General features: G+C 39.2%; 1 protein-coding gene and 1 long non-coding RNA gene across 2 annotated transcripts in view; both read left to right on the forward strand.

The window, feature by feature from the left end:
* LOC143421786 (uncharacterized) overlaps nt 1-13,276 on the forward strand; it is a 20,519-nt gene extending 7,243 nt beyond the window's left edge. Inside the window, exons 2-3 of the long non-coding RNA XR_013101361.1 lie at nt 2,602-2,858; nt 13,179-13,276. This is a non-coding gene — a long non-coding RNA (uncharacterized LOC143421786). The remainder of the gene's footprint in view (nt 1-2,601; nt 2,859-13,178) is intronic.
* lrmda (leucine rich melanocyte differentiation associated) overlaps nt 1-13,479 on the forward strand; it is a 209,775-nt gene that overhangs the window by 60,113 nt on the left and 136,183 nt on the right. The window lies entirely within an intron of this gene.

The following is a 13,479-nucleotide window of genomic DNA, read 5'->3' on the forward strand; positions in this document are numbered from 1 at the left end:
CCTCTCCATACCTAATACCATAAACAATATAAAATCCATGTGGCGGCGACCCTCGCGGTTGCAGAAAGACATCTAACTGTAGAGAAATCTATGGGATAATTGCCTTTCACACCCTATTTTTTCCGCTTAACTGCAGTTAACTATTTTCTGAGGACTTTTTTGGTCCACTTGCTAGTTGTGGGTCATATTGAATGAAATATGAAGTCTAATGTGTAAAATTATGGTCAATCAAAGAGTCAGAAAGGAGGATTATTTATGTTATGTATGGTTTCACTGTCTGATCACATCCAGTTTCAAAACAGGAAGACGGCGACGATAAAAATGCTCAAATTGAAGTTTCATACCAATACTTCATAATCCATATACTGTCTATGTTTTATACGCAATATTGGGAGCCATGAAAGAAAGCTGTAACACAGGATATTATAGATGCACCTTGATATGATTGTAACATTAGAGGACTTGGATCATGGGTTAAAAAAAAAAACACAATCAAAAGTATACCTATTTCTTCCACTTAATCATATGAGTTGCTTGTGCTGTGTTCTTTTGAGTGTATCTACTTTTGCCAGTAGTAATGCTGTTTTTTAGCAGTAAGCAACCTCTTCTCATTTGCATCTAAGCTAGACTGAGTGGTTAGGTCAGTGAAACCCCGCAACTCTGCCTGGCCTCCAAACCACCACTGACACGCAGCTGATCAAGCCTTAATTAAGGAGACATTTTCTCTCCGTGATTTCTATCGATGCATAGTGAAGAGAAGTAGAGAGGGAGAGGGAGGGAAAGAAACTGAGCCCCTACTACTCCTACTGGACTAGTAGAACTGAGTGTGCAACTCCCTCATTATTAGTTATTAACCCCCTTATAAGTTATTTACTTCAAGGACTGATTTTAGGTTGGGGGCTAGAGCAGGGCGATATGACCAAAAATATTGGAATTTACATATTTAATATATATGTATACGATATACATTTGAAAATTTGCGATAACGATATAACTGACGATATAATTGACACTAGACAAAATACTTTACAACTCTACAACTTTATTAGTGCAAAAAAACCCAAACCCATCAACGTATTTTCACTTCACAAGCAGCTGTTTTTATGTGCATTAAAGTTATATAAAGATTTAACAGTGCAAATGCAAATTCCTTGCTGACAGTTTAACCAAAAAGCATTTCCAGTGGAAATTGGCCGACATATCTTCAGCATAACCATGTATAATATCCACAAAACTTAACAAGAGGCTATACACATAATACGTTAATATTATGTTGAAGCACAGTACGTATCACTCCGCGAGGCTCCTGCCTACGATAGCCGCAACGCTCCAACAATCCAATTCGTAGCTTAACAAAGTCATACTAAAACATTTGACTGATTTTTGAGCGCTGTGTACCACATAAAATCGTTTCGAGGTCCGTAAACACAACTAGAATTCCTGAGAATTCATACATAAGGCACACGGGATTATAAGGGGCCCTGTCGATTTTCAGAAAAATCAATAGATTGATTTTAAGTGTGCCGTATTTTCCAAAAAAACACGGTAATAACGACGGCCCGCTAGCATGCGCTACCAAAAATAGTGCTTTGTTGTGTATCTGACGGACGAAAGCTAAACCAGTTCCACACCACTGAAGTTGCAGCATTTTTACAAACCAATTCTGGTTCATCCATTTCATTCAACGATCCACTTTCGCCCTTCTCATTCTCTGTCGCCACCATGCTTTTTCCGCCATGTGCATATATTTAAAAAAAAACAAAGGCACTGCGCATGCACGTTTTACCCATATTCTATCGCAATATTTCAATTTCTTATCGTTGCCCAACATTATACCGGTATTACCGTGAACGGTATGATATGGCCCAGCCCTATTGGGGGCTAGGGTAAAACTGATTTTTATAAAGTATGTTAGTTTTATGAAAGATTTGGTGATTGTTTACTTGATGTATTCCCCAAAGTAATTAGCTACCTAATGCAAAGGCACCACTTGTTTGCACCGTCATCTGGTCACTCTGCTGCACATGCTATAGAGAGTAAACCGTGGTGTAAGAGGACTTTGCTGGATAAATTATGAGATAATATCATTTGTGCATTATGTTCTTTAACCAAAAAAATGACTTCACTGGATAACGTAGATAGAAATGTATATATTGACAACTTTCTTCTATTTCAAAGTCTTTTACCCACTACTATGTTTTCTGTTTTCTGTTTTCCTGCTGTTGTTTATTCTCTCTGCCGTCCTTCCCGAGTTCTTCTGTCTTGCTGCATGTTCTCACCTCTGTCACCCGTTCAGCTCCTGCCTCCTTCTAACTCCTCTTTGCCAGCTGCCTGTCTTTGCTGTCTGGGCTGAGGTGAGTAGTCTGAGGTAGGGTGGAGCACGACATTAGTGTTTCTGCTTGCCTGTGCAATAGAAGGCGACGCGCATCAGGGCCTCTGTCAGCAGATCAGCGCTGATGCAGATGGGAGGCGAAAAGCTCTCCAGCGACAAGGCTCGTAGGCAGGGCCGCTCGCCTCCCTTTCCTCCCCTGTTCCCTCTGAATCTCGCTCTTGCTTTATTGCATAGTCTCTCACATGCGCTCTCCTTTGTTATTTCTGCAGTAAGGATGGAGTGGGCTCTGACAAAGTGCTGCGATTGATAGATGGACAGAGCCAGAGACTGGATGAGAGGATGGATGAGGGCAGAGGAGGGAGTTTAACACAGGCAAACACAGAGAGACAGAGAGGAACGACCTGCTCAGCTATGCAGCCACTCACAGCCCCACAGCAATTTAGCCCTCGTCTAACCCAGTGCCAGTGGACTCTGCCTTGCTACCTCTTTTGTCCCAGTGTATATGAACAACTGTGACAGCAAGCAGGTACTAAGGAATTTAGTCCCACAAAGAACAATTCAAACACTAATGTGTATATCTGAAGCATAAAAACACATCACATACTCACAAAAATGACACATTGTTTGATTTTGCTGTGATCTTTAAGTATGTAAAACGAGATAGTTTGGTTATAGGTCCCACTTTTTTGGCCAAACACACTGCATGTGTTATTTGCAGTATTGGAATATAGTTATTAATACTTGAACTGATGTGTTTTTCAATATTTAATAGCATCAAGCTAAAGCTTGAACCCTTTCTTTAAATCTCTGTATGTAAGACTTACCCAGAGCATCCTGCTGTAGCGTGTCCTGGTTGTGTGCAGGAGGTTTCAGACATTTTTCACAGCTTCTGCATACCTAACCAGCCCTACAGGAGAAAGATGGGAGAGAGGCTCTTGTAACTGTGTACATATTACTGAAACCTTCCTCTGCATCTTGGGTGGGGTATCCTGTGTATGTGTGCTCATGCACACGCGCGCGTGTCCTCTCATTACGCCCCTACCTGCTCTGCATTACTTGTCACTGGTGTTGGAGCACCCCGCTCAGATTAAGACTAATGCCGATGGCCGCAGGAACTGCGATTAGAATCACACTCATTACTCAGGACCCAGTGACGGAAGCAATTTAAAGCCCTCGTCTTTACAGTACAAGAGGCAGGGCAAGACCCACTGTCAAAGGAAGGGAGACTCTACCCTACGCGCGCACACACACACACACACACACACACACACACACACACACACACACACACACACACACACACACACACATATGCATGCACACACGAACACAGAGTAATATCACTTCACTGCTCCTTCCTCTGTCCTCCAAGGACACCTGAAGGCCAGGCCCTTAGTCACTTAATTGACTGACTCTCTTTTTCTTCCGTGCTTTTAATTTATGTAGGCTGCGAAGGAAAGGGAATTGGCCACAGTGCTTTGGTTTGCATGTTGCTTCAGTCACTGAAAAATCCAGGATCATGTTATTGAGAGGTCTGACAATGTTGACTCAGTAATGTTGACATTTCTTTCACACTACCTCAGACCCCAGAGATGAAGGCTTCATGGTCAATATGTGTCCGACACATGTCATCAAGATGTATGTGTTGTGTGTGTGTTTGTGCGTCTGTGGCTTGGTGTCTTTTACTGTGAGTTATCTAGGCTGTACGTGTGCACAAGGTGTGAGATTTGAGATGCTGTGGGTTCTTGTTCCTGTTCCTGTCTTTATGTATGTATTATGCGCTTGTAACTCATCTCTATAGTCTGGTTGGAGCTGCACTGAGACCCTCCATGTTAGTTGTCCAGAAGAATGTCGTTCATGCCAACTGTTGGGTGCTTTTCTCTCAATAATGAATGATAGTCACATGACTTAGCAACTTTCACCATGGTAACTGTATCCCTATCGTAGTAATGACAGTTTAAGGTGGCGGTAGAGCAGAAATTTGGTGATTTGATCCCCGTCTGCATCCTTGGGCATGACCTTGAGTATGAATGCGTGTGAATGCTAGATAGCAGAAAAAAAGTGCTAAAAAAGTCCTGAATTGTGTTTGAATGGAGGCAAGTTGTGTAAAGTGCTTTGAGTGCTCAGAGTAGAAATGCGCTATATAAGAAGCAGTCCAGTCCACAGTGCTGGAGGGAGAGGAGAGCCTTGTTGTACTGCTTATCAGTGAAGTTTTGATTTGTTGTTGTGAAGATTTAGTCTAATTATTTTTGATGTATATATGGTTGCTAACGTTCAGTTGTTTACTCATAGTTTCAGGCTTCTTCTGCGGTTACTGCCAAATGTGCAGAAGTCCCGCTTAACAAATAAATCACATAGTTTCAAACTGACTTCTTTGCTTACAGTTCTACTCAGTCATGAATACAAATAGTCAGATCTTGGAAATGGCTTATGGCAGATGCTTGGAATGGATTGCCGGAGTGACGGATTACTAACAGCAAACCTAAAGGATTTGATCTCATGAACATTGCAGTGATTGTCATTTTTTGTGTCCAGTTTATCCATATTTGTGCCATCTTGCATGCATAACCTCCACCAAGGCGATTATGTGTATTTGTCTGTTCAGTAGGGTCATGATAATTGGTAGAGAGGTCAAAGGTAAAAGAGGAACCCCTTGTCTTTGGTGCAGATTAGGATCAAAGTTTGAACCCATGACCTTTCCATTGGGATAAAGTTGTTGGGTTGATGTATTTTATATATATTTTTATATACTTTTTTTTTGTCTACTAGAACATATATATACAGTTCACACAGTGGATTATTTTGCTTTGACATCTTTAAGTTCATTTCCTTTCTAACTCGCATGAATAATTAGTTAAAAATAGCTGCTAATGCAGGTTTTTGAGAGGTGCATATGACCTGCTCACATTGCTCCTTTGTGAAGGGTGAAGTTATTTGATTTTCAGCTGTATATGCCACCATCCAATTCATCAAAAATTGTTAATCTAAAGTTCTTAGATTTTTCATGCTAAACACAAATTAAATTTAATGCAACCTGGGATGAGACTTGTTGTAATTCATTATATGTTCTTGTCCACATCTATTTATATAACTGTTACATCGCTTGATGAAAAGTCATTATTTTTACTTGCCCCAGTAGGACTTTAATTCATCAGTCAATATACTGAACACAGATGACACTGACTGTAAGCGCCCTCCCCATTTGAATAGAGAATGGCATTGACTGATTGATATTGTAATTCTCACTGTGAAGTAATGTTTTACAGCATATGTATAGACAGATCTGTATGGCCCTCCCTACCGAGTACCTTTCTTCTGTATGGATCTGCCAAGTGCTGAGGACTGGTTAAATGCTGTCAATCATTGATTTCTCTCTCTGACAGTAGAGTGATGGCTGTGGTGATTGAAGGAGTCAGGGTTTTGTCTTTCTCCCTTGTGCTGCACGGATTCAAGCGAGAAATCCTTACACCTTCTAAACCAGCCCATCCGTTCCCTCCTCCTTTTTTCCCCCCTCTTTACTTTCCCACTCCCCCTTTTCTCTCTCTTTTCTAACAAATGGGCATCAACAGGCCATGAAATAATCAATGCTGATGATCCATCTTGGAGCCTGTCGATATGTTAATGAGCACGCCTCATCGTTATTGCTGCCGGGTCATAAATCACTGCCTCTTACCAGAATGCACAGCAGCTGGTGCAGCAAACCCCAGGCCAGGAATAAAACACTGTCTTTTAACGATTAATGTCCAAACATTCTGCTGCCCTGTGCCTTGATTGTTTTCAGATGCCAAAAAAGTAGGACGGATTGTAAATCAATAAAACAATAAGACAAAGTGTTTTAATAAAAGGAGAGGTTCCGAGTAAATCATTGCAGTGCTCCATTTAGCACTGCTTCCTGGGTAAGGAATAATTGGATACCTGGTACCCAGAAGTCATTTTTAAGGTTATAAATGCCTGTGTCGGCTCGTAGTGAGAAGCAGGCTAGCTTGCAGTCTTACATTTTTCAAATTTTTTTTCTTTTTTTTTTTTTTCTAAAGGACCAAAGCAAAGCAAAGGGGAGGGTATAGAAGCTATTTGTTTGCACTGTAAATCATCATAATGAGATGATGGAAATATATGGTGGGAAAAGAAGTATTATTATTTCCATATGCCCTCATCTTGAAATGTTTTACTTAAGCCAGTATGTTAAATCCACCTTCCACATATATTATGAGCTCAGTGTCCACTTAGTTTAATCATTCCGTTCTGTTATTCTTTACGTAACTATTGATTTGTGATCTTTTAACAGCCTGTATTTATGCAGTGTATTTCTTAACCTTTGATGTCGGCATGTTTGTCTCACTGCAAACCTCTAAGGTATAAATATAAGTTTAGTTTACAGCTCTTCTCCACGCCAGTCCATGCAAACCAGCTTGTAAATTCAAGCTATGTACACTAACATGCACTGGGCACCTGTAATATTTAGGTTGAGCAATGCATTTCAATAAATAGTGAGTGGGACTTTATTTACTTCAACTGCAGATGGTAACTGGGTTTTATCAGATGCAAGTTTTTATTTCCCGTTCCTTCTTGTTGATCTATGTAATTGGTTATGTCTAAACACCATTTACTCCTGTTTTACATGGTCAAGGTTAAAACATTACTGCGGTAATACTGTTGTAATAGGTAACTCGCACTTGAGGGTGAACACCAAGATAGTTTGCGTCTGACTGTGTATCTGAATATTTTAATAAAGCATCTGCCTGGATACACCTTTTCGCATTAACAGAGTGACAAACCAGCCGCCTGCTGCACTCATAGTGTCACAGTGTTGCCAAAGTAAGCAAACAAACTACAAACATAATGGAACAAAAATAGAGCAATTGTTATGGCTTCACATGACAACACAGTGCCATGTGATGCTACAGTAAAAACTTGACATTCATTATATGGTTTTAAACCAAAAGCTTCAAATGAAAAAATGCTGTTTGTTTGTACTGATCTTGCCTTTGCTGGTCATTGCTTGTATTTCATACCATCACTGAATAACATGCATGTGCTACATGTGTATATCAATATATATAAGTTAGACTTGTCTTTCTCCTTTGAGGATGATACTTCAAGACAGGAGATAATTGGATTGGTTTATTGCAGTATTATTTAAACAGAAATATGGTTATCAAGTCTTCTTTAAATTCATAAAAAAGATGTTTGGTAACTAAGCAACAAGTCCCACAAGAAATCAAGTTTATTTGCTTTCCTCTCTGATTGCAAAATGTTACCAATGCACTTCTTTTCCTTTTACAGCTTTCCCAAAAAGTCAGTTGAAGTTAATTCTTTAGTTGCTCTGTATTTGTAAACCCCTTGTCATTTTAAAATGTAATGTAATAGTAATTACATTGCTTTATCTAAAGGAAAATGTAGTTCCTGCAGGCTAAGTCTACTGAAATTACAATCTATGACTCGGGAATAATACCCTTGGTTGTTTTTAATATTGCTATTAACTGTGGTATCAGTCTTGTGACCTTGTGCTCAGCAATTCAGTCAGGCTTGTAGATTGCAGTATAACCTCTGTGTAAGTCTCTGGACCTCTTAGACCTGAACAGTTTTATGTTCTAGCCCTTGGACTTGCCGCAGATGATGAATCATAAAACTGTGGGTTTATAACAATGTTAGCAAGCTGAGTACTATCCCTGCTTTTTCATACACATATCCTTACAATGTCAATATCTGTAGTTAACTGACTTGACAACACCACATATTTCATGAAACCTCGCCATCATAACACGGGGAAGCAGCCATTTGCTTTTTGTTGCTCAGCAACCAGGTAGTTATTTTCAGTAGTTCTCAGTTTAGATTGCGCTAAATGAGTAGATGTCATTGTGGTGATGTGAACGCTTGTTACAAACTTTCCAAATGATTGTTACAAATGAGAAAGATGACAGGTGTTGTGTTTTTGTTGTTGTTGGGTTTTTTGTATCTTATCTTGACATATTTCTGTTGTGATCTGGCACAGAGGGAAGACATGGCCACATTTGTTCACTTTTTTTGTGCCTCACACACTCAATAATACACCAGAACACAACTGTAGTTTAGGATCCTCCCTTTGGTTTATAGAACCGGATACCATGTGCAAGCATTGGACATCCCAATTTATTTACAGGAACTGAATTTACTTCAGACTCTGACAGCCTGAATTCCTGTGGCCTCCGTGGGGTCTAAATCATGCTTGCGATATAGTGCAGCTCTGCATTTTTTCTCCCTCAGTGCTAAGTATTATAATGATGAATCTGCTACTCTGGCTTATGCCAGCTCTAGGCGGACATAACAGCAGTTGTTTAAGTTTTCCAGAATAAATAGAGAATATTTCAATGGAGACAGATAGCAGAGAGGAGCCTGGGAAATGAAATAGTTTGACTTGTGGAAGTTGCCTTTCTAAATTGTTTTTGTTACTACGATAAGGAACATTAACTCCAGATGTCAAAGAAAGTAAATAATATATCAGTCGGCTGCAATAAATGCCATGTGCTGAAGGGCCAAATGGAAATTTTTATTTGTTATAAATGTCATCTGTCAATATCTGCATTCTTCCATCAATCGTTATCTTCCATATCCACATATATGTAGCAATCCATCCATATCAACCATTATCCATGTTCCCCTTTGATTTTTCAGATCACATCTGTGTGTATTGCCATTTCAGAACAGATGGTCCCTGTGCATCTGGTTATTAGTATGAATTTATTGCCTAGATGCGATTTAATTAGACAAGTTAGCCATCTTACATAGGTTAAAGGGAGGAAGGTTGACAGTTGTTTCCTGACAGTGATCGAAATTCAGAGCAGTTCGTTCTTCATATTCAGTGTATATTGCCTAGGCAGTGGTATTTCACTTGTTTTGTAGAAAGATTTACCGCGTGTAGGAGGTGCACAGGGAGGTGCACAAGGGCACGCTGTAAGTTATTTGTAGAAAAAAGGAGAAATTAAAGTGAGATAGTTTATGGTAGTTATAATTTAAAACTTGTCGATACATTGAGGTAAAGTTACATCAGCAAAATCATCGTTTCTTTGCAAAATAGTCTTAATTTCAGTTTTGTTCGTTTTTCTAAAGGCTTGCTCACAAGGAAGCTCCAGCTTTACGTTTAAGACTCTTGAGGACACACTACATTTCTCGGGTGGAGCTTAACCAACAATTGGATATAATTTGGTGAATAAAGGTTGTGTTTTAAACTCCAGAATTCACATCCTGGTTATGAGAAAATGTTGCTTTTTTTAAAATAAGCGATAATAATGATGTCATGACAGTTTGTATCCAAAAGGTCAAAGGTCAAACTCACTGCGGCATAATAAAAATAAAAACACTTTTCTGGTCATTATTCAAAGCCTTAAAACAGGAACAGAGGGTGAGATTGTGACCATATTTGACATTTGGTCAGATACTGAATTGGTGGCACTAATCTTTGGTCGCCACCTTGAAACTGCGGTAATAGTATAGATTATCCGTGCGCTGTGTGCTGTCGGGTTGGAGATGTGTGTGCGATTTAGAATTTGCAGCTTTGGTGCAGAAACATCCTGATCATCCTCCTGGTTCGAGACAGTAAACCGCATCTCGGCAGAAATCGCTTTATAGGCTGAGCATAGGCTAATGTGAAGTATACATAATTTTGCAGAATGAGCATTCCCAAAGTTTTTTCATCACTCCTGATTGTGCCACTGTTGACACCCGACAATATGCACCCTCATGTCCCATGTGGAAAAATTCCATAGCAGTATCTATGGGGTCAGTGGCCTATTAATTTGCTAAAGCATGTTTTGAGATTGCATATCATTTAGGCTTTATGATATTAATGAGGATATGGGCTTATTAGGGTTCCTGGGAATAGTTGTTGATGGGAACAATCTGGAAGGAGTGAAAAATGATTTAACACGCTCAGCAGGAGTGCAAGATTGGCTCATTGCAGTGTGCTTATATTAATTCTTATTGTACAGCAAGCCAGCCTGATAGTTTAGCATTGAATTGTGGAATTAGTGTGATTTTCTGCGGCCTTTGTTGTTGTAATATAGTAAATGCTAATTAGGCTCCGCAGCCATAATTATAACCTTTTGCTAGACAACCTAATTTAACTAGTACCACAGTAAGAGCATCCAGAAGATGAACACACACATACACATGCTCACACGCCCAAATATACGTGTGATATCACACATCTGTACACAAACATCTCACCTTATAATTAAACTACACTTACTATCAGCCAAGACAAATCCAAGGGCTGCAGGGGGTGGTTTCCCCTAATACGTTAATCATTCCTTTGTTCTTGTGAGCTTTTAGAAAATGTGCGCGGTCTTAATGGGTGTTTTATTCAGTGCATAGAATCACAAAAGTGTGTTAAAGTGATAAGAAACTACAGGTAGGGGTTGCATAGGATGATTTGTCCAGTTAGTATACACTTCAATAAAAAAGGCAGACATGCTCCAGTATAACATATTTATGGCTCAGTCATAGTAGATTAAAAATAGGATGGCGACCTTCTTGCCACTAGAAAAACACTGCGGTTACCCGTTGATTGCTTTGAATTTTTTTTGTATTCGTTTCTGTGACCACTCCTCAACGTCTGGTCAACCAGGCAACCTTTCTCCAAACACTTGTGGTCCAACTGAGGCTGACTGCAATCACTCTCAGACAGACTGGCAAAGGTCTGTTTGCTGTCTGATTTATAAATGCCGACAGACTGCCAACATGTTGAAATCAATCTGCATCGATGAGCAAAACTCATCTGCGATTTGCGTGGTGGTTGGCAACTGGTTGAATTCTAGTTTTATTCCTAGATTTAAGAAAGACTGCTGAGTGCCTATGTTGTTTTGGAACAATTATGTCACTGTTTGTACAGAAATTTCTGAATTTCTGTTTCTTATCTCTTGTAATCTCTCTTATAAGTTTTGGTTTCATGTGAATTTGCACCCAATAATGCAGATGACCCCATTCAATCACAAAATGATGTCACATTGGCTCGGTCTTAATGCTGTTTTTTTTTGCTGTCTTGATGTATCAAAGTTGCTTTGAAGATAGCGACTGGCTGTGGGTGACTGCAGACCATGTCCCTGTATTTGAAGCAACCAATTAAAGACTAAGAGATTCCAAGTTCATTGCACATGGTTGCAATAATTTTCCTCGTGCTCTCGTCTTAAACTACCGTTTTTCCCCAGTGTGACTGTAGCATTAATAAATGTAATGAAAAGCATAATGACGCCTGAAAAAATCAGAAGTTGGAGAATGAAATCGTCGGCACTTAATTATACGTAATTACCAAGGTTATTATAGTTAACTAAAACTTAACTGTTTGTATTGTAATATTCTTTTATTAATTCATACCAGCACAAACAAGTGGATTCAAATCGTCCTTTGAGTTTCCTTCGGAAAGAACAAATTTCACTACTTTTTTTGACAACTCATATTTGTTTTTAGTTGACTCTCACATCCACCACAGGCTGTGTGGTGTCTCAATAAGGGATTAAGAAATGTTGAAACACTTAAAGTCTGAAACACATTTTATTTCTGTTGCTATATGTAAGTAATCATCGGCGCTGATGATTTCATTCACCAGTCTGCACTTTAAAAAAAAATAAAAAAAATAATAATGGTGTCTATATGGTAAATGCTTGGTATCAGCAATGACTCGCACTTGCACGAGATGCATGCAAAGGAGCTATTATTTTCAGTTAATGTAATTTCCTCATGCTCATCCTTGTTGCTGTCTCCCATATTATGAGGGATCAGAGTATAGCATTCACATCAGCCTGCAGCCTCGCCTGCCACTCACCCCAGCAAGCTGCCTCCTCGTCAGTGGCATGGCATCCTCCTTTGGCCTGCATGTAAAGCCGGTGGATGCAGGCAGTGTTCTTTCTTCTCACAGCAGACATACTTCTCAATCATCCACTGACACACATATCAGCAACTGACATGCACTTGGACAGAGTTTAAACAGATGGCAGAGGAAAAAATGGCTTCAGCGGGTTTTCTTCTCACACCAAGGATAACAGTTTGATTTACTCTTTATTCTTTACTCTTATTTATTTTAACATTGCTAATGTAATTTAATGCAGTATATGACCTATTTGTATATATATATATATTTTTTAAATTGTTAATGTTAATATATTAAATAATAATATTTTATTCCATTTGCAATTAGTTACATTTAACAGTCAAAAGAAATAAGTTGGGTAAAATATAACACTCATAACTTGTATAAAACCAAATGCAACAGATAAAAGTGCATGCATATTCAATATAACTGTTGTACAGCCAGCTGTATTTGTGTCCTTTAAGCTACTGGGACCACTTCCTGTTCGTTTGTGTTGGGGGCTCCTCAACAGGTCCAAAACCAGAACGAGACTTACAGGTGACACAGCTGATATGGTGAAGTACAAGATGTATACAGAGAAGCCAAAAGGCTAATACCTGTCTCAGCTTTAGTACAACTATCACTGATAGTTGTTGATCATTGGTGATCTGCTCTGACTCATCAGATTCAAAAGTTGGCATTCACGCTCCTCAATCCATGAGAGAGAGAGTTGGGTTGACCTAAGATGTACAAAGTTGTATCTAAATACATTTATTATTTATGTAGGCATCGGGGACTGCTATAGTTGTCTCAGTGCACATTAAGCTTTTGGCTACGGCCTTGGGGCCTTCTGTAAAACACTTTATCATGTTTTTAGTCCTCATGAATAATTAAAAACTTAAATTACATGCCATGTACAAAATTCATATGCTGGGGGTTGGTGGGAAAAGATACATGAAAATTAATTTTCTTTTCTCTAAGAGTGTGACGGGAAATCAATTAATCTTGATGTATTATTTCATGCAGGGCAGGGTAGCAGCAGCAGAGAGAGTGGCTACAGCTGTTCTCATTGGAGAGGCCATATATTATACTTGGCGGCTCTGACAGCTTCTGAAGGAAAGGGCTGAAGGATATCAGGCAGGTGAAGCAACTGTAAAATATATATAAATATATATATGTTTATATATTAAGTAATGCAGACTGTTTCCAGGGAGTTATAAGCTGTTCAGCTTGAGGAAAGCGTTATTGAATTAATTTTTAGGGCCCGTGCTTGTCTTTCCAAAAAATCGTTTTCACTTACAGCCAACATTAATACCGATGCCCCTTT

This window comes from Maylandia zebra, linkage group LG13, assembly GCF_041146795.1.
Source record: "Maylandia zebra isolate NMK-2024a linkage group LG13, Mzebra_GT3a, whole genome shotgun sequence".
NCBI classification, from domain to species: domain Eukaryota; kingdom Metazoa; phylum Chordata; class Actinopteri; order Cichliformes; family Cichlidae; genus Maylandia; species Maylandia zebra.